Genomic DNA, 20,982 nt, shown 5'->3' on the forward strand with positions numbered 1-20,982 from the left:
TTGCAGACCCAGGAATTTTATGAGACAGCCATACACCGCCTTGTGTCACAGTGGGATGTCTCAACAGCAAGAGTCAATACCTCTAACATACAGGTACTGGTTTCTGTAATTATGCCTCCAGGTCGTTTCTTTTTGAACGCCCCTTATAGAATAAAGGCAACAGCAAATACCACTACAAGACGGAGTGCTTTGCAATGTATTGAGAAGCACTAAACACAACACACTCAAAACACGATCCAACCAGTAATAGTAATAGTAAGTAGTAGTAGTAGTAGTTGTTGTTGTTGTTGTGGCTAGATGTCGGAGATCGCTATCGGTCGGTAATTTGGCGTCACGACTACGTTTTTAAAGCACTATAGAATTCCTAAATTGATTCTCTCTGCTACGTTCAGAATAAGGAAAACTCTACTGCGTGATAGGATAGAGGCAACAGAAAATACCACTGTACAGACAGAATCAACCGCGATGTTGGGAAGCGCTAAACGCGACACGCTTAAACTGCGACCTAGTCTGTAGCACTAGCTGCCGTGGGCAGATGTCGGAGATCGCTGAAACACTCACACATCCTGCACACTCACCTTCCAGATGTCTACACACAGCGTGGCCACCCTCCTGTAAGTATTGCAATAACCTGTGTTCTAGCCCAAAGTACCAAGATGGCGGCGATGACGCCATCCAAGATGGCGGCGATGACACATCCAAGATGGCAGATTTTTACGGGAAGTTGTAATTTTGGAGGGAAAGTGCCACGCTAACTCGCCCAGAAAAATGGAGCGAATTTCAAATTCCAACAAGATAATGCGTCACACGCCAGTTATCTCTACTAAGCAAAGAAAATGGCAGGATAAAAGGACTTGTCTTTATTATGTGCCCAATTTCAAGCATGTGTGTTCTCCACTGGGTCTGGACTGGCTTAGTTCATATCGTCGCCACCAGAGAGCGCCACCGCGATGTCATCCAAGATGGTGGATTTTGGCGGGAAGATACGACACTTGGGCTACCTCCACTAATCTAACCCCCCCAGGAAATGGCGGGAAGTTCAAATTCCAGTACTATAATGACGAGAAAAACACACTTGTCTTTATTATTCAACCAATTTCAAGCAGATATGCTCGCCACTGAAACTGGACTGCAGCTGGCTTAGTTCACATCCGTGACATCAGACGTCGCCATCGTGACGCGGCGCGAGAGAGAAGGCTGACGATCTAGTCATCTCCTGACGCCACAGGCCCGCGAGCGGCCGAGCGCTCCCTCCATACACGCTCTAGACACACTATTTCGTAAATATTCTAACACTCACATCCAGCATCTAACGTATGAATTACGCAAGTGCTTAATTCCATTTCAGTTTTAATCTGCCACTTCGATATTCAATGAACAAATGACAAGTTTCATATTTTCCCACTAGGGGAGCTGTGGTCCTTCATATAGGTAAGAAAAGGGGGTTACTACACTTTCAACTACCAAGTTTCAACGACTTTTCAAGGTCATCCGACTATCCACTTTCCACAACCGAAATACATGCCCTTGGATCAATGCATATAGGAAATGTCTTACGAATTGTGGTAGATTAGACAAAAAGATAAGCAAATATTCTAGTGCCAAATCTTTATTAACTTTTGCATATACATTTACGTCCAGTAAACAACTCTTCCCTTATTTTTGGTATGTGTAGCTTTAATAATGTCCAATTTAATTTTTAACTTATAACTTAAATCCACATCTGAATCATAGAATTCTTTCTCCAGCCAGCAATTTGACAAATACAGAGAACGAATGTTTTCGAACTCCAGTATATCTATTTTTTTTTCCTGTAGACTACCTCTTTTAAGGCTTTAATAATTAGTTCTGTTCCTTCTGGCAGTTCTTCTAGACGAGAGCATTCGGGGACTTTAATTTTTCCTCTTATTTCCTGCATGACACTGTTGTTGCAACACACCATATCCTTCAGGATATAAGCTGCAAGTTTTTCTGCTGCACATCCTTGCGGTATTTCGGTATAGAACTTTAAATTTACAACTTTTGCAAACGAATTGCCATTTAAACACATTTTTCGTGTGTCCCTTAATATAGTAAACGTTCTCGATTCCACTGATTTTGGCCAGTACATCACCATACGGCCACTTACCACTGCTCCTTACAGTAAACGCTATTATCTTGTATTCCCATTTCGTTGTTAGATTTTACCATACAGAATGTTTAAATCCGTACGTAAACCTGGCCTGCACATCGGCAATAGCTTCTTCCTTTTCCAGTTGCAGCTTATATTCCTTATTTGTAGCAGTTGTCTTCTCCATATACTACACTTTCCTTTTCTTTACTTCGAGATCCTCCATCTCCAGTTTTCTTTTCCGTACACTTAATACACTAACTGCACTTAAAGGAGTAATTTCTCTAATGAGGAGTGGTTTAAGTCAGTCTAACATATTGGTCCTTTTCCTTTGTAGGAACCAGTCCCAATGCGGCGATATCTGTATCGGACGGTATTGTGGAGAACAGGGTTCTAGACTGAGAAAAATAGTTTCTCCTGCTTTAACATAACATTTACGCATAATACTTATATTGTCTCTGTTGGAGTCAAAGTTAAGAACCTCCACGTAGTTTACAGGCAGAGAGTTAAAACTGTAAGCAGACAGAATATAACTTATAAGCTTTCCTCCGTGTTGAGAATCAGGCAAACTTTCTTGCACACCAGTCAATTTTCGGGAGTTCTTATTACCCCAGTAGACAAATTGTAGAACGTTGTTAAACACCACACAGCAACTGTTCTGTAAATTATTAGTTAGCTGACGCCACATGGATGCAATTGGCACAGAGTAAGCACATTGTAAATACTGCTTGTTGGTGTCCAACACACTTAAAAACAGCTTTGCACTGCATATTGTGGCCTCCAGCCTGGTAATGCCATGCTCCTTAGCCAAATAAGACGTTAAAGTTTCCCGTAGTCGCGTGTCTGGACACTTTATAAAATCTATAAGATGGTTACCTATAACTTTGTTTACTCCTGGACTTGTGACTTGACATATAAATTTGTTATAAACCTTTACCCCACAATTGGAGCTCATCCACGTTAAACATATTCCAGCTGTTTTATCGTTGTCCACAATCACATTGCTGCGTCCCTAATGCTCTCCTTCCATGCAGAAGTCGTGGGTTGATATTAGCTAGTAGCACACCTCCATTTTATTAAAAATTCCGTCAAAGTCTTGCGTTATGTCTAAATTCAAAAGGCAATAAACGTCTACAAGTAGCTGCTGCAATATTCCGGGCAACTCCTCCATTAGAACATCCAATTTAACGTCCGCTAATTCCACTTTATATGGTATAGCCACAGGATTTTTATATTTCTTCGAAATAGTCTCCAGTGCTCCCTTGCCGATATTGTCCAATATTCCTCTTGCTGTCACACTGTCGCTTCCATGTAGGAGAAATGGTAGCTTCGCCTTGACACCATGTCTTGCGGTGGCTAACTTGGAGCGTAGGTAATAGTTAAATGAGCCACACATCTCCTCCTTTAACATTACAGATCGTCCCTTCTCTAACTGCTCCTGACAGTCCTCTTGATCACAGATTTTAACTACCATAATGTTATCGCAATAGGAGTGAGCACACTTAAATTCTTCTTGCTAAGGAGCGTACCATTTTCGGTGTAATTTATGTTATCAATGTCAGAAACAAGATTGTCCAGGTTCTCCAGTAGTAACCATAAACCAAAGCGTTCGTCAGTTGGTCTCGTCCTCCTCCCTAATAGTTGAGGCATGTGAAGCACTTTGGAGGAATCCTTGTTGGCACTTTCAACTACCCCAGAAGACTGATGAGATACGGCCAACATGCATCCTTTTATGCTCTGCAAATCCGAGATGATTGCACTTCCGGTCACGTGATTTCAGGTCATACACTCTGCTTAGATCCTTGCCCAATTGCGCTATTTCGTGCGCAAGTTGTTCATGGGAGGGAAGGCGACTGCCCGCCCCGTGAGTACATGGACTTTTGGTTCATGACATCTACATCTACATTTATACTCCGCAAGCCACCCAACGGTGTGTGGCGGAGGGCACTTTACGTGCCACTGTCATTACCTCCCTTTTCTGTTCCAGTCGCGTATGGTTCGCGGGAAGAACGACTGTCTGAAAGCCTCCGTGCGCGCTCGAATCTAATTTTACATTCGTGATCTCCTCGGGAGGTATAAGTAGGGGGACGCAATATATTCGATACCTCATCCAGAAACGCACTCTCTCGAAACCTGGACAGCAAGCTACACCGCGATAAAGAGCGCCTCTCTAGCAGAGTCTGCCACTTGAGTTTGCTAAACATCTCCGTAACGCTATCTCGCTTACCATATAACCCTGTGACGAAACGCGCCGCTCTTCTTTGGATCTTCTCTATCTCTTCCGTCAACCCGATCTGGTACGGATCCCACACTGATGAGCAATACTCAAGTATAGGTCGAACGAGTGTTTTGTAAGCCATCTCCTTTGTTGATGGACTACATTTTCTAAGGACACTCCCAATGAATCTCAACCTGGTACCCGCCTTACCAACAATTAATTTTATACGATCATTCCACTTCAAATCGTTCCGCACGCATACTCCCAGATATTTTACAGAAGTAACTGCTACCAGTGTTTGTTCCGCTGTCATATAATCATACAATAAAGGATCCTTCTTTCTATGTATTCGCAATACATTACATTTGTCAATGTTAAGGGTCAGTTGCCACTCCCTGCACCAAGTGCCTATCCGCTGCAGATCTTCCTGCATTTCGCTACAATTTTCTAATGCTGCAACTTGTCTGTATAGTACAGCATCATCCGCGGAAAGTCGCATGGAACTTCCGACACTATCTACTTGGTCATTTATATATATTGTGAAAAGCAATGGTCCCATAACACTCCCCTGTGGCACGCCAGAGGTTACCTTAACGTCTGTAGACGTGTCTCCATTGATTGACGGAGTGCTAATATCTACCACTGTCACAGGACGCCTCACTTTCAGACTCTCTTAGGAACAGCACAGAAAAGTTGTAAATATAAGGTTTATACTTCGTTTCACTTTATAAATTCGGTAATACATCTTATTGTATTACGATGCTCATCTCTCCCTGTGTAGGCGAGATATTCAAATATCACTAAAAACATCGTCCCAACGAAACACATGTCAAGTCAGGAATCATATCCGTGGTGCCCTATCCATCGCCTTCATCTATAAGGCAGCATGTCACTGAAATCAAATTGATAAGCTAATTAATTAAATTGGCCATGAGAGTGGAGGGGCGGGGGACAATTTTAAACGAACACTAAGGGTTGATGGCAGTACAGAAGTTCTAGCTTGCAGCACTTAACGCTGAGCATACATTAGAATGGAAAGTTGTGAGCCGTGCGTGGCTCGTGATCCCGCCTTCATCTATTTCTCACCCTGTTTTTAACGTACTTCCACCTCGCTACGTTAATTTAACTTACTACTGTCACTGAGTTGCTGCTTTGCCTGACCGTGAGCGGCGTTAGCATCGCGTATCGATATATCCCCTCCCGTAGTATCTTTGCTCGACTGCTATTACTTCCCGGTTTTGTGGGGCATGAGGCAGTTCCCGTCGGGAGTTCAGGTCGCGAGTTCGGGTCTGCCAGTCGGTTGGAACGCTCCTGGAGCGCAGTCCGGACCTGCCAGTCGGGGAGTTGCAATGCGGCCCTAGTGCAGTCGGGATGGAGCGGTGAGGTATGCGGCGACATGGCTCGCCCGACCATTGCCGCCACGCATCACTTGGGCCGGGCCACAGTCTTGGTGGATCGTCGGTCGGTCGTCCAACCGGATGACGCGTTTTGGCTCGCCGATCGTCCATGAGTCGTGTCGTGTGTGTGTGTGTGTGTGTGTGTGTGTGTGTGTGTGTGTGTGTGTGTCTTCGTGTGTGTTTAGTTACTGTTGGGTGTCGTTCAGGTCTTCGGCAAGTGTTTGTCAGGTTGTGTGTGTAGTACGTGATTTCCTTTGACAAGTTATTTTAAATGTTGTCGACATACTGGCTCTGAGAGGTCGGTCGTCTGATCGGGCGACATGTAACTGATTCTCTGAGCGCTTCTGGGCCCCTACAATTACAATCTTGTGGAACTTAGGTCGGTCCTTTCCTGGTGCAGGGATGTCGTTTAGGCCAGCGAGCGCGTTTCCTCTGCATGGTTGGGTCCGAGCCAGTATTTCCGCCCTCGTGTGTATGGAAGCGAGTCAGAGGCGCGCCAGCAGTGCAGTCGCGACGGAACAGCAGTCGCGGACAGATCAGCATGCAGTCGGTCGGTTGGTGCGGACCAGGGAAGACATCTCCGTGCGGTGCAGTTGCCTGTGTCCGCTGCCGGGCCCTGCGCAGTGTCGCAGCGTGTGTGCAGCTGTCCGATCGCTACGAGCTTAGTTGCTCACCCACCCAGGACTTCGAAGTTCAGTGTAGTTTGACAGCTAATACAATTCCTTTGTGGATTACCGCGTTTGTAACACTGCCGGTTTGAGTTCTCATGTACTGATTGACGGGAAGCAAGTACTTGTGTCGGTCGGTCCGTGGCTGTCCCCTGGTTGGGTTCCGACGGATCAAGTATAGTTAGGAGAGACAGGTGGTGAGCCCAAGTGAACGCGGGTAGAGTGACCTCCCTGGAGAGTTTCTGAGTGAGAGCCCGGTTTTTAATTATCTCTTGTCAGCTACTTTAAATTTTAAGCTTATGGTTATGTGTTTGTTTTCTTAAAATTTTGCAAAATTAATTTTTAAATTTATCTTTCGAGCTTAAACATTGCGACCTTCTACCTTTAAAAGATTATGTTAATATATTTTAAAATTTTGGAGTTTAGTTGTGGCCTCAGCCATTGGTATTGTACTTTGCATATATTGCTTTTTTTAAAATTATTTTATTGCTATCTTAATTAGATTTCTTGTTGTTAAACATGCTGGGCTTCTGCCTTTATAAAGGTCTATGGTAATATATTCTAAAGTTTTGAAATTTAATTGTGGCCCCCAGCCATTTATGTTGCACTTTGCATATGTTGCTTTTTGGGTTTTTAAATTATTTTATTGTTATCTTGTTGATTTGTTAAGATTTCTTGTTGGAAGCCTTCAGCCGTGAAAGAGTTGCATTCGGTAAAGATCCGGCTATGTGCCGCTTTGGTTGTAAAGGTTATTAAATTACAATGAATGTGAATTAGAAGGAGAAACTAACCTCAACCTTTGGCCCCTTTCCACAATCCTATTACCTGTTCTGCCCAGCCGGTTTAGCGGGCGTTTCAACTTCTGCAAGGTTCGCAGGAGAGCTTCTGTAAAGTTTGGAAGGTAGCAGACGAGGTACTGGCAGAAGTAAAGCTGTGAGGACGGGGCGTGAGTAGTGCTTGGGTAGCTCAGTTGGTAGAGCACTTGCCCGCGAAAGGCAAAGGTCCCGAGTTCGAGTCTCGGTCCGTCACACAGTTTTAATCTGCCAGGAAGTTGCATGGAACCAGTCTTTGAGTGATGACCACAACAAAAAAATGGCTCTGAGCACTATGGGACTTAACTTCTGAGGTCATCAGTCCCCCAGAACTTAGAACTACTTAAACCTAACTAACCTAAGGACATCACACGTATCTATGCCCGAGGCAGGATTCGAACCTGCGACCGTAGCGGTCGCGCGGTTCCAGACTGTAGCGCCTAGAACCGCTCGGCCACTCCGGCCGGCATGACAACAACACCATATTTTGCAAGCGCGAGAGCGCCACAGAGATGTTCAACAGACTTCAAGATGTTTGCTCTCGGATTTCCGAGAAGACGAGAAGTATGTGCTGGCACAGTTTCCCACGCCCGGTTGCTGAGGAGTTAAGGCACTGTGCGATGGCATGTGCAGTGCCCCTGGCGGCCTGTTCGCTTAGATCTCCGCCCGGCTGCTCCTTGTTGCGAGGCCTGGAAAGCCGCCGCTAATTACACATTCCCCCACCAGGCGCGCCACCCGCTATTACCAGCGCCACATCTACGAGCTACTTTTACGACGACCCTTAACGTCAGCTTCCTCTGTTCGGCGATCGCCGCTTTACTGCCCTCTTCATCTGGACGATACCTCGCTACCCGAAACCACACCGCCCAAGGAAAAACACTCATGTTGCTTCTGCTTCCTTCGGAACACGCACCGGTTTCTCCACGACCCGGTTTCTCTTTATCGAAAGCAATAACATGAGATTTAGTCCCGAGAGCGCGGTGTCACATCGAAGTCGGCGGCGCGAATCGATACCAAAGACATTAGCGAGGTTCGTAGCGACTTATGGGAGGGGCTCCAGAAGACCACGCCTGCCTCTCACCATCGGCAGCGCCCTCGCACTGAGGTCAATGTAGTGCTGAGCGCCGGCGAGCTCAGCCCAGTTTGAGACCTTAGCTACAGCAGTCGACACGACCGTCTGGGATCAACGAGTAGTTGAAGTTTCAGATGAACTTGTAGACTTCTTAATGCTGAATATTGTACATCAACAGAACAGTTCGTTAATTAGTTTATCAAGTGATAGTTTGGTTCAAATGGCTCTGAGCACTATGGGGCTTAACTTCTGAGGTCATCAGTCCCCTAGAACTTAGACCTACTTAAACCTAACTAACCTAAGGACATCACGCACATCCATGCCCGAGGCAGGATTCGAACCTGCGATCGTAGCAGTCGTGCGGTTCCAGATTGAAGCGCCCAGAACCGCTCGGTCACAACGGCCGGTAATTCGTGTGTGGAATGAAATGGACTATAATTTCCAAGTTTCTCGAGCAAGGCATGGTGCTCAAGTTGACTGTGAGGCGTAGGGTCTGTGGAACGTAAAACATTGAATCTTCCTCTATCCAGTGACGTGTGCAATGTATTTCTATCTTTCGTAGTTTGTCTGTAATAAACAATTGAAGTCTGTTTTTTCTTTTTGGTTCACCCTGTATACAGAGTGCTTGATCCCAAGTCTTTCTTCAACCGGAAGCCTCAGTCCGAATTTATTAAGTTTTCCAACGTTTTTGTTTCGATAGACTTCTAAACTGAGCCGTTCCAGAAACTTAGCATTTGCACCACAATGCTAGTCTCGTCGTGTTTCGTTCCGTGATTATCAGTAACCCTCGACATTCGATTCGTCAAGGAATCGATCTCCACTGTATAAAACAGCTTCAAACATCTGATTACTTTACAAATGACTTAAGGTGTTAAATACCTGACGTTAAGCATGTAATCCCCTTACGGTTGACGCCTGAAACTAAGCTTAATTCCGCCGGAACAGGCCATGAAGACCACCCAATGGTACCGACCGACCGCCGTGTCATCCTCAGCACAGGCATCGCTGGATGTGGATATGGAGGGGCATGTGGTCAGCACACCGCTCTCCCAGCCGTCTGTAAGTTTACGAGACCGGAGCTGCTGTTTCTCAATCAAGTAGCTCCTCAGTTTGCCTCACCCACTTGCCAACAGCGCTCGGCAGACCAGATGGTCACCCAACGAAGTGCTAGCCCAGTCCGACAGCGCTTAACTTCGATTATCTGAAGGGAACCGGTGTAACCACTGCGGCAAGGCCGTTGGCTATGGATGAAGACGAAAATCCCTAATTATGTTGATTTTTTATTAGTTTTGGTTTATGCAGCCACAGACTAGCAAAAACATCAAAACCAAAACTGAAAACGTTTGGAAAAGTTTTGAAATTGTATTTGAAGTCTGCTGGAAGTCGCTAAATACTCTCATTGTCAAACACTGGATGAGTATAGTCTAGGTCAGGTCTGGCCTAGCAACGCTCCGCGAGCGTGATTGCCTTCGCTCTGCGCTCCGGGCACTGTGGTATGTTGGACTAAGGGTACGGAGGAGAGCGTACGGCTGCAGCCGGCTGTCGCTAGAGGAACGCAGTCGGCTTGTCACAGTTTGCCAATAATACCAACCGTGTTAAATTAGATTTACGTTCTCCATTTGCAGAAACAGTGGAGAAGACACATCGTCCAATGCTGAATCGGAATAGATTCGCTGTTCGTATAGTTTGAAGGCCACGCAACGTTCTTAATATCACACTCTTACCAGCTGGAAAACCATGCACTGGATCATCATTACAACATCAGCCACAAAGACGATATGATGTCTTCTGATGAAGGAGTCTGAATGCTGTCTGACTTAGGGCGGCCATTAGGGAAAAAAATGAGTTAAGGATAAACAGAGCAGTGATAAAATCTTTTATCGTCGACATCACCAACATTTAAATTCATTAAATCTTTTTAGCGCACAGGAAGAAAAATTTGGGAACATATCACAGACAAGACTGATGCAATCAAAGAAAAGTTAATCCTGTGTAATTATCAACTTCAAGTTTATTACTTGGAATATTTCCCATAACTCAATGCAGTTATTTGTGGGCCAGATAGGACTGACTACGAGGGCCGTCTGAAAAGTCCGTGCGAAGTCCGAGAGATGGCACCACCGGCGCGTATCGAGGTCATATTTAGTTAATAGCGTCTTTGGAAAGAACGCACGCCAAGTTTCAGCCATATTGGTCTATTCCTTTGTGTTTGGCATTCGTGTGAATCAAGGAAGTCGAGTGATTGTCAAAAAATGGACGAAAAAGAATTTACTGTGGTGATTAAACATTACTTTATGAAAGGCAAAACGCCTCAGGAAACTAAAGAGAAGCTGATGAACATTACAGTGACTCTGCACCTTCTATTAGAACAGTTTATAAGTGGTTTCAAAATTTTCGGAGTGGCCATATGGGCACAAGTGATGCTGAACATTCTGAACGCCCTGCGGAGGTTGCGACTCCAGAAATCATTGACAAAATCCATGATATGGTGATAGATGACAGAACAGTAAGGTGCGTGAGATTGCTAGTGCTGTGGGCATCTCGAATGAATGGGTACCGGTACATAATATTTTGCATAAACATTTGGAAGTGTGAAGTGTGGCAAGGATGGTTTGCAGCTGTTCAGGAAGAATCCGCAGGACTAAGCGTCGTTTTGTCACTGTGGATGAAACATGGATACTATACTCCTGAGACCAAAGAAGAATCTAAACAATGGGTTATCAAGGGAGAATCTGCACCAAAAAAGGCGAAGATCATTTCTTCGACCGGAAAGGTTATGGTGACTGTCTTTTGGGATTCGCAGGAGATAATCCTCATCGTCTATCTGGAAAAGGGTAAAACTATTACAGGTGAATATTAATCACGTTACTGGACCATTTGAAAATCGAACTTCGAGAAAAACGCCGGCGATTGGACCGCAAAAAAGTCCTTTTCCATCACGACAATGCACCAACACACACCTCAGCGGTTGTGGTCGCAAAATTATTGGAAATAGTATTCCAACACATTTCACATCCCCCCTATTCTCCAGACTTGGCTCCCTCAGACTACTATTTGTTCCCCAATTTGAAGAAATGGCTGACGGGACAAAGATTTTATTCAAACGAGGTGGTGATTGCAGCAACTAATAACTATTTGGCAGTCTTGGACAATTCCCATTATTCGGAAGGGATCAACAAATTAGAGCAGCGTTGGACGAAGTGTATAAGTCTAAAAGGAGACTATGTCGAAAAAATAAAAAAGATTTACCCCACACACATAAGTATTTTTTATTTTTGCACGGACTTTTCAAATGCCCCTCGTAGAACAGTGATAAAATCTTTTATCGTCGACATCACCAATATCTAAATTCAATAAGTCTTTTTAATGCAGAGGAAGAATCATTTGGTAACAGATACGACAGACAAGATTGATGCAATCAAAAAAGGTAATCCTGTGTAATTATCAACTTCAAGTTTATGAAATGGAATATTTCCCATAACTCTATGCAGTTATTTGTGGACCAGGCAGGACTGACTACATTTCAATAATTCAAACATTTCATCATGAGTTTCCAAAGAGATTCCAAGACTTTGCATTCTGAAGACTTAAGTAGATTTATCTGCCAGACCGTTTCCACTTTTGGCTGCTGATGTATCTCGCCATTACTCCGACTTGCGTTGTTAGGTGCATATTATAGCATCTGACTGAATTAACGAGACACTTAAAAAATTTTATCCTGAGAGAAATATCATTGACTGCGCAGACAAGCCGCTAAAGTAATACATTGTTCGGTTCAACTTACGCGTGCAATCGGTTTTTTCTGTTATGAAACTGACCAAGTGCCGCTAACTTTCTCCTTTAACAGATTTTAATTGCGTAACTCTGTGTGTGTGGCTTTATGATGACCCAACGGTCCAGATATTACACTTAACCCTAAAAGAGAAATGCCTATAAATTTATAAACCTCACAACTTAGTGTTAAATGCTAGTATATAAAGCTGCTTGTAGTTTGCACGCTGCAGTAACACTGTCGAATGTACTTAATGAATTAAGTAAAAAAGTTCTTACTTTGGTAGAAAAATACGAAAGTCGAAAATAAGCCCAGTGCTAAAATTCTGTTTATAAAAGTATGCTGCAATATTCGCGCCTTACAATTAGTCACACTGTCTTGCAAGAACGTCTTCTTTCGTTCCTCGCGTGTGAGGCCGTTGGCATCTAGCCGTCTCTCACACACTTGCTCGGAATAACGCAGGGCCGGCTCTGTAGCCGAGCGGTTCTAGGCGCTTCAATTTGGAACCGCACGACTGCTACGGTCGCAGGTTCGAATCCTGCCTCGGGCATGGATGAGTGTGTGATGCCCTTGGGTTAGTTAGGTTTAAGTAGTTCTAAGTTCTAGGGGACTGATGACCTCAAATGTTAAGACCCATAGTGATCAGAGTCATTTGAACCATTCGAAAAACGCAGTGGTGGGGGGAGCCGGAGTGCTGAGCAGATTCGGCTGAGCGTATCTTGACCAGGCTTGGTCTAGGAAATCCGCGCTCCATTTTAAGAAAAACGCTTTTCACGCATCTCACTGTTTACAATGTCATACTTCCAGAAGTGTGTGTTGTACAGCGATAAATTTTACAGGTAAAAATGGAAATGAGCCTATGGCGTCAGTGTCCGGGAGTTCCCAGGCGGGAAAGGTATGTTCAGTGGATATATGTGGAAAAGTTTCAAGTAAAGAAGTAATAAATTAAAATGTTATCCCTGATGCTGCAAGTTAACTGTATGAATAGTAAAAATGTAGCAAGCCATAATTTTTTCTATTTATTTTACAGTGGACTTCCACCGAGAGTTTCGAAAAACTTTTAAATTATCTGCAAAGCTGGTTGGAAGTCACAACGTGCTCTCATTCTCACGTACTTGATAAATGGAGTCTGATTGATTTGTACGTCACGAGTTACACAGCCTCAAGAATACACAGTTTCCAACTATAATACTTGTTTTACTCTGTAAAACTTGGAACATAAGATTATTAATGAGCTGATTATAACAGCATTTTAAATTAGGTCAACAGTTATGTGAAGTAGGGAAAGTCAAATTTTTTCCGCCCCTGGAAGCCATTTGTTAGGTGACCTGCTGCTGAGATTGAATGACTTTTTCGGTCATTCATTAATACAGATGCTCGAGGCTGTGTTGGCCGACAGCTGATTCGCTTGGTTGCATTAGTCTGGTGTGGCGCTGATGTTCCTTGCTTTTCTCCCCCCCCCCCCCTCCCCCTGCCAAAGACTTAACCAATATTCTTTGCACACTCACTACCGATCGGCAACGGGCAAACTTTACTAAACAAAATGCTTTATTTACCTGGTTCGCAGCCGGTTTCAGCGACAGCGGAAAAAAGATTACTGACAGTTTGTCTTTCACGTACTGTATCACATGTTACGTTATGTTCAGCCATTTACCTACACGAATTTGTTAAAATGTTTCACGGACATTATAATTACCCTGTATTCTAGTCTGATCGTCTTTACAGGCGCACTGCATCTGCAAGACGGATTCAAGAGGTCTCCTCAGTCAGATATCCCTGGCTGCTGCGCGCCAGTGTTAAAACACGAGAGCCGCTTAGCTGGCTGGTCTGCTCGATCAGCCAGTTACCGTGTCCGAGTTCTGGTGGAACCGGTCGTAGGCGTTATGCATGCAGGCTCTGGTCCGAACTTAATCAGCCGGCTTCTGTTTGGAAATGGAGCGTAGTAATATTAGTCAGCACCCAGCCACTGCCGGCCGCGGCTACGTCCATTACACACACACACACACACACACACACACACACCAGCAGTTCGTTTTGTTGTACTGCATTGCCACTCGGACACATGGCGATGGAGTGAAGCGTTGTTGCGGATGCTGCAAATACCGAAGCAGGCAAGCAAATGCTTCGGTTCGGTGACCCCTGTTGGGTACCCTCAAACTGCAACGGTTTCTTGAGATGCATTGACGGAGTCTATAGACGCACTGGATCCTTTTTTTTTGGGGGGGGGGGGGGGGCAGAGTTCCAGGTTTTTAGCTAATAGGTTGTTGCATAAGTTGGTAGGGCTTTTGTTTTGCTTGTTCGTATTTCGATTGAGGTTTTTTTATTTGTAGTTCACTGATGCTATTTAAGGTTACATACTAGCATTTTTGACATTTAGAGATACGAGGGGCGTTTGAGATGTCAGTGCAAAAATAAAAACTACTTACGTGTTTGGGGAAAACCTTTTTTATTTTTCGACATAGTCTCCTTTTAGACTTATATACTTCGTCCAACCCTGTTCCAATTTGTTGATCCCTTCCGAAGAATAGGAATTGTCCAAGTCTGCAAAACAGCTATTAGTTGCTGCAATCACCTCCTCGTTTGAATAAAATCTTTGTCCCCCCAGCCATTTCTTCAAATTGGGGAACAAATGTAGTCCGAGGAAGCCAAGTCTGGAGAATAGGCGGGATGTGAAACGAGTTGGAATCCTATTTCCATTAATTTTGCGACCACAACTGTTGAGGTGTGTGCTGCTGCATTGTCGTGATGGAAAAGGGACTTCTTTGCGGTCCAATCGCTGGCGTTTTTCTTGCAGCTCGGTTTTCAAACGGTCCAATAACGATGAATAATATGCACCTGTAATAGTTTTGCCCTTTTCCAGATAGTCGATGAGGATTATCCGTTGGGAATCCTAAAAGACAGTCGCCATAACCTTTCCGGCCGAAGGAATGGTCTTCGCCTTTTTTGGTGCAGGTTCTCCTTTGATAACCCATTGTTTAGGTGGTTGTTTGGTCTCAGGAGTATAGTAATACATACATGTTTCATAGTGACGAACCGACGCTTAAAGTCCTGCGGATTCTTCATGGACAGCTGAAAACCATTTCTGCGGACTCTTCATGAACAGCTGCAAGCCATCCTTGCAACACGAACCCATCAAAATGAAAGTGGGCTTCGTCGCTAAAGCAAACCAAACTAATTCCCATCATACCCCGTGGCCAACCGTGCAGTTTTAACGTCCTAACGCAAACCGTTCATAAGTTATGACGATTTTATTTCATACAGTGCAATAATTTTCACCCTGTACGTAGATGGCATATCAGATTGCTCTTAGAAAGGCATGTGCAGGTAAGCGTCGAGTAATATGAAATAGCGACCGCCGTTCTAGTCGCGAGCGCGCCGTGTCGGCAAACGACGCCACCTGTTGCGGGGGCCGCCAGCGGCCTGCAGCTTCGCCCACGGCGAGCCGCGGGTCCCTCGCCGTGGCTTCGCGTTCCGTCGTCTGAAGAGGCGCTCCGCCAAGGCCGGCGCCATTAACCTCCAGCAGGCTGCGCATGCGCACTGGTGCAACGTCGCGCGCGTTCCGACCGGCATACCAATGCACCGGGCGCGCGCATCGCCGCGGTCGCACCGTCCCTCCTGTCCTGGCCGTTCATAGCCGCACGTGACGGCAGCGCAGGGCAGGGCAGCACTGTCCAGGAGAAGCGTGGCAGGTGGCCTGCGATCAGCCGCCACCTCCAGAACCAATTTAGGGGGTTTCACGACCTCGTCGATAAAGCGTGGTAGAATAAAAAACTGTAAGTTACACAAAAGGGACGAATATTTGTTAGAGAACACTGACTTTAATGTAAAGAACACAGACTCAGGACAGGTGCTAACATTATTCGATGTATCTGGTTACGTTCGTCAGACACGGGGATCCCCGACTCTGTGGAAATCGCCCGTATGTAACAGCAGCATCAAATAAAGTTAATTTCTAAAACTCGATTTATATTCATTACTCTAGTGACGATACGTTAAAAATTAAAATTACGGCATTGCACAACCGTCGATACAAATTAGTGAGAGATGATCTGCAATAATTACTGTAAGCTATTTGGCCACATTTCTTTTAGAGTATAAATTATGACTGATGTATGGATAAATGATGATTATTTTAGTTTCTTACCATTGTACCACACGTTTGTCTGGCCTCTCAACAGATACCCCTCCGTTGTTGCACCAACGGTGCGGCTATCTGTATCGCTGAGGCACGCAAGCCTTCCCACCAACGGCAAAGTCCATGGTTCTTGGGAGGATGTATAGGCATGTAGCACTAGGGGGTAAGATAGATACTGCCTACAGGAAAATTAAAGAGACCTTTGAGGAAAGAGAACCACTTTTACGAATAAAAAGAGCTCAAATCGAAGCAAAGAAGGGAAGGCAGAAAGGTGTAAGTATCATATAGAGGGTCTATACAAGGGCTATGTACTTGAAGACAATATTATGGCAATGTAAGAGGACGTAGATGAAGATGAAATGGGAGATGCGATTCTGCGTGAAGAGTTTGACAGAGCACTGAAAGACGTAAGTCGAAACCAGGTGGCGGGAGTAAACAACATTCCATTAGAACTACTGATACCCTTCCGAGAGCCAGCCCTGACAAAACTACCAATGGAGAGCAAGATGTACGAAACAGGCGAAACACCTTCACACTCCAAGAAGAATAAGTTTAATACGTCACGGCTACAAAATACTAACACGAATTCTTTACAGACAAATGGAAAAAACCGGTAGACGCCGACCTTGGCGAAGATCAGTTTCGAATGCGTAGAAATGTTGGAACACGTGAGAATACTGACCCTACCACTTATCTTAGAAAATAGATTAAGGAAAGGCAAACTTACGTTTCTAGCATTCGTACACTTAGAGAAAGCTTTTGACAATATTGACTGGAATACTCTCTTTCAAATTCTGATGGTGGCAGGGGTAGTATACAGGGAGCGAAAGGCTATTTACAATTTGAACAGAAACCAGGTGGCAGTTATAAGAGTCAAAGGGGCACGAAAGGGAAGCACTGGTTGGGAAGGGAGTGAAACAGGGTTATTCAATCTGTATATTGAGCAAGTAGTAAAGGAAACAAAAGAAAAATTTGGAGTGCGACTTAAAATCCATGGAGAAGAAATAAGAACTTTAAGGTTTGCCGACGAAATTGTAATTACGTCAGAGACAGCAAAGGACCTGGAAGAGCAGTTGAACGGAATGGACAGTGTCTTGAAAGGAGGATTTAAGATGAACATCAACAAAAGCAAAACGAGTATAATGGAATGTAGTCGAAATAAATCGGGTGATGCTGAGGGAATTAGATTAGTAAATGAGACACTTAAAGTAGTAAAGGAGTTTTGCTGTTTGGGAAGCAAAATAACTGATGATGGTTTAAGTAGGGAGGATATAAAATGTAGACTGGCAATGGCAAGGAAAGCGTTTCTGAAGAAGAGAAATTTGTTAACGTCGAGTATAGGTTTAAGTGTCAGGAAGTCTTTCCTGAAAGTAGTTGTATGGACTGTAGCCATATGCTGAAGTCAAACACGGACGGTAAGTAGTTTAGACAAGAAGAGAATAGAAGCTTTCGAAATGTATTGCTACAGAAGAATGCTCAAGATTAGATGGGTAGATCACGTAACTAATGAGGAGGTACTGAACAGAATTGGGGAGAAGAGGAATTTGTGGCACAACTTGACTAGAAGAAGGGATCGGTTGGTAGTACTCGTTCTGAGACATCAAGGGATAATTTAGTACTAGAGGGAAGCGTGGAGAGTAAAAATCGTAGAGGTAGACCTAGAGATGAATACACTAAGCAGATTCAGAAGGATGTGTAGGTTGCTGTAGGTACTGGGAGATGAAGAAGCTTGCACAGGACAGAGTAGCATGGAGAGCTGCATCAAACCAGTCTCTGGACTGAAGACAACAACAACAACCACCATTGTACCTAATTCCCCGACACTGTATGTGGGATTCGCTACCTCAAGACCACGGAGCCCGGCCGTTTGGGACTCCCTCGCTGCAGCCAGAGCTACTCGTAGGCTCCGACTAAGACGGTGGAGAAGCTCCGCCTCTGTGTAAACCACTCAACCACTCTGTGGCCAGAAGCATTATGCTTGACGCATGATGGTTGCGACTGGTTATACTGAGTGATAGCCAAGCGCACAGTCAGAACATGTCTGACCCTTGTGTCTATTCACGCGCATTTTATTACATTTATTGATGTGGAGAATCAGTTAAAAGGTGGTTGTTACACCAGAACTCCGAAAAGCTTTCGTAGTATTACGATATTTATTGCCTGATTGTGAGTTCATTGACATCGACGACGCACCATGAAGGACTTACCTGAATGGGACGCACATCTACAGACAAACAAATGACTACAATTTCAGATAAATGGAATGATTTATTCAAGAGGAAAAGCTTCAAAAACTGATCAAGTGAATAACGCATTGTCTGATGTCTGGTCCTTATGCAAGCAGTTATTCGGCCTGGCGTTGATTGACAAGAGTCGTTGGAAGTCCTCGTGCGGGATATCGTGCCAAATTGTGTCCAATTGGAGCGTTACATCGTCACAATCCCGAGATGGTTGGAGTATTGCTCCAAACGTTCTCAATTTGGGAGATACCTTGCTGGCCAAGCTAGGGTTTGGCTAGCACGACAAAGAGTGGAAACTTTCCGTGTGCGGGCGGGCATTATCTTGCTGAAGTGTAAACTCAGGATGGCTTGCCATAAAGGGGCCACAAAACGGGGCGTTGAACATCGTCGGTGTATCACTGAGCAGTAAGGCTGCCGCGGACGACAAGAAAATGGGTCCTCCTATGAAAAAATATGGCACTCCTGGTTGTCGGGCTGTGTGGTGGGTGACAGATTGACACCGCTGTTCGGGGCGTGTCGAGACACGTCTTCGCTGGTCATCGGGGCTCAGTTCTAAGCGGATTCATCACTGGAGACAATTCTACTCCAGTCAGTGCAAATCCAGGCCAAAGACATATCTGGAGACACCTCGGACTGTGTGGGATACCAACCAGCCACCCGCCATACGGCCCGACAACCAAGAGTAACGGTGTGGGTAGGTTGAAAGTATATCTTTCTTTTTTTCTGTAATAATTATCACGGATTGCCACTGCCAGTAGGTGCCAAATCTGACACATGATGCAAATAAGGGCAGCGCTTTAATTGTATTTCACGATGTATGTAACGGTTCACTTACGGGTCGCGACCGTTGGCAAGTGCTGACTGCTATTTATGGGTGACTGCGTCGATTTGCCAGTGTCAGAGGGACAGCACGTGTTCTCCAGCCTGCAGGTAAGGGGTTGGGTTCCACTAATCTGGCTGCGTGGTCTTCAAAGGCTTGTGTTTTTCCCACACAATGGCTGGCGTTTCCTAGTAGCCTTTGCGGAACGCAATTTTCAAAATGTCGGGAGGCAGCAGCACTTTACAGATGTACTCTGAGCGTTAGCAGGAAATGGCCAACGCAGCGACTGCTTTCAGCTCCAGACACTGATTGCCCGAAATTTCGGCATGTCGAAATGATGATGTGGAGCTGTGGGCAGCTCGCGATATTGAGGAGTCGGCCGGTGCCAGTGGCAGGTGCAGGAGACGAGTTTGAGCCCTCTGGGGTGGAGGTAGAGTGGAGGCACGTTTCGAGAGTTCGTAGCCACGGTGCAGCAAGGTTGTTCTCTAGAGTGGAAAGCTGTGTTGCGGAGTGCGTTCCCTTTCGCGCGCGTGGTAAACGTTTTAATGTATTGCAGGTTTTCGAGCTGGGTGTTGAAGGTAGCGAGCATACACGGACTATTAAATACGAGGTCACCTAACAGAATGGAGCAACCGGCTAGCTGTAGGCGTCTAACGGACGAAGCAGACTGGGCGAGGGATATTAGAAGAAGCATAAACTGAGGTTTGCTGCAATAAAATTTTGATGTGCTGTGGTCTCGTGCATATCCTTACTCTCTCTTAGAATGTTCTGCAGTATTGTTTGCAGAAGAGAAGGCAGACACCGGTTAGTGACGATGTAGCGACTGCTTGCAGTGTTTGTTGTCCAATCCTGTTGTCGGACTTGGAGGATTTTGAAGGTTGTCTGATACCTTCACGGCACTTATTAGTGGTATACAGGAAAGGACTGTTTAAGAAACTTCCTGGCAGATTAAAACTGTGCCCGACCGAGACTCCAACTCGGGACCTTTGCCTTTCGCGGGCAAGTGCTCTGTTTAACCCTGTCTCGCGGTCTAAGCGAGTCTGGCGACCCGTATTTAGCTTTTAGCGTAGGTGTCGCAGGGCCTGGAAATCATTCACGTCCGCCAACACACGTCTGGAAGGAAGTCTATGGAGCAACACGTCGCACGATTTGTCTCACGCACCGTACGGCGCTAAGAGTTCATGAGTTCTGGCCACGATAGCACTCGCCAAACGATACAGAAGCTCCACGACGACGTACGAAGAGGAACGTTTCATACAACGTCTTCCAACACCCCCCCCCCCCCATCTCCAAACCCGTCCTCGCGTGTCACAGCTCTCTCTCTCTCTCTCTCTCTCTCTCTCTCTCTCTCTCTCTCTCTCTCTCACACACACACACACACACACACACACACACACACACACACACACACACACTCTATTACTCTGAGTAGACAATATTCCATTGGAACTACTGACGGCCTTGGGAGAGCCAGTCCTGACAAAACTCCACCATCTGGTGAGCAAGATGTGTGAGACAGGCGAAATACCCTCAGACTTCAAGAAGAATATGATAATCCCAATCCCAAAGAAAGCAGGTGCTGACAGATGTGAAAATTACCGAACTATCACTTTAATAAGTCACGGCTGCAAAATACTAACACGAATTCTTTACAGAAGAATGGAAAAACTGGTGGAAGCCGACCTCCTAGAAGATCAGTTTGGATTCCGCAGAAATGTAGGAACACGCGAGGCAATAC

At 45.2% G+C, this 20,982-nt stretch overlaps 1 protein-coding gene and 1 pseudogene across 1 annotated transcript in view; both read right to left on the reverse strand.

Moving 5' to 3' along the window:
• LOC124606266 (endothelin-converting enzyme homolog) overlaps nt 1-20,982 on the reverse strand; it is a 630,503-nt gene that overhangs the window by 526,661 nt on the left and 82,860 nt on the right. The gene's annotated exons all lie outside the window — the stretch shown is intronic.
• On the reverse strand, nt 9,402-9,519 carry LOC124607536 (annotated as a pseudogene).

Source organism: Schistocerca americana, chromosome 3, assembly GCF_021461395.2.
Source record: "Schistocerca americana isolate TAMUIC-IGC-003095 chromosome 3, iqSchAmer2.1, whole genome shotgun sequence".
NCBI lineage: Eukaryota > Metazoa > Arthropoda > Insecta > Orthoptera > Acrididae > Schistocerca > Schistocerca americana.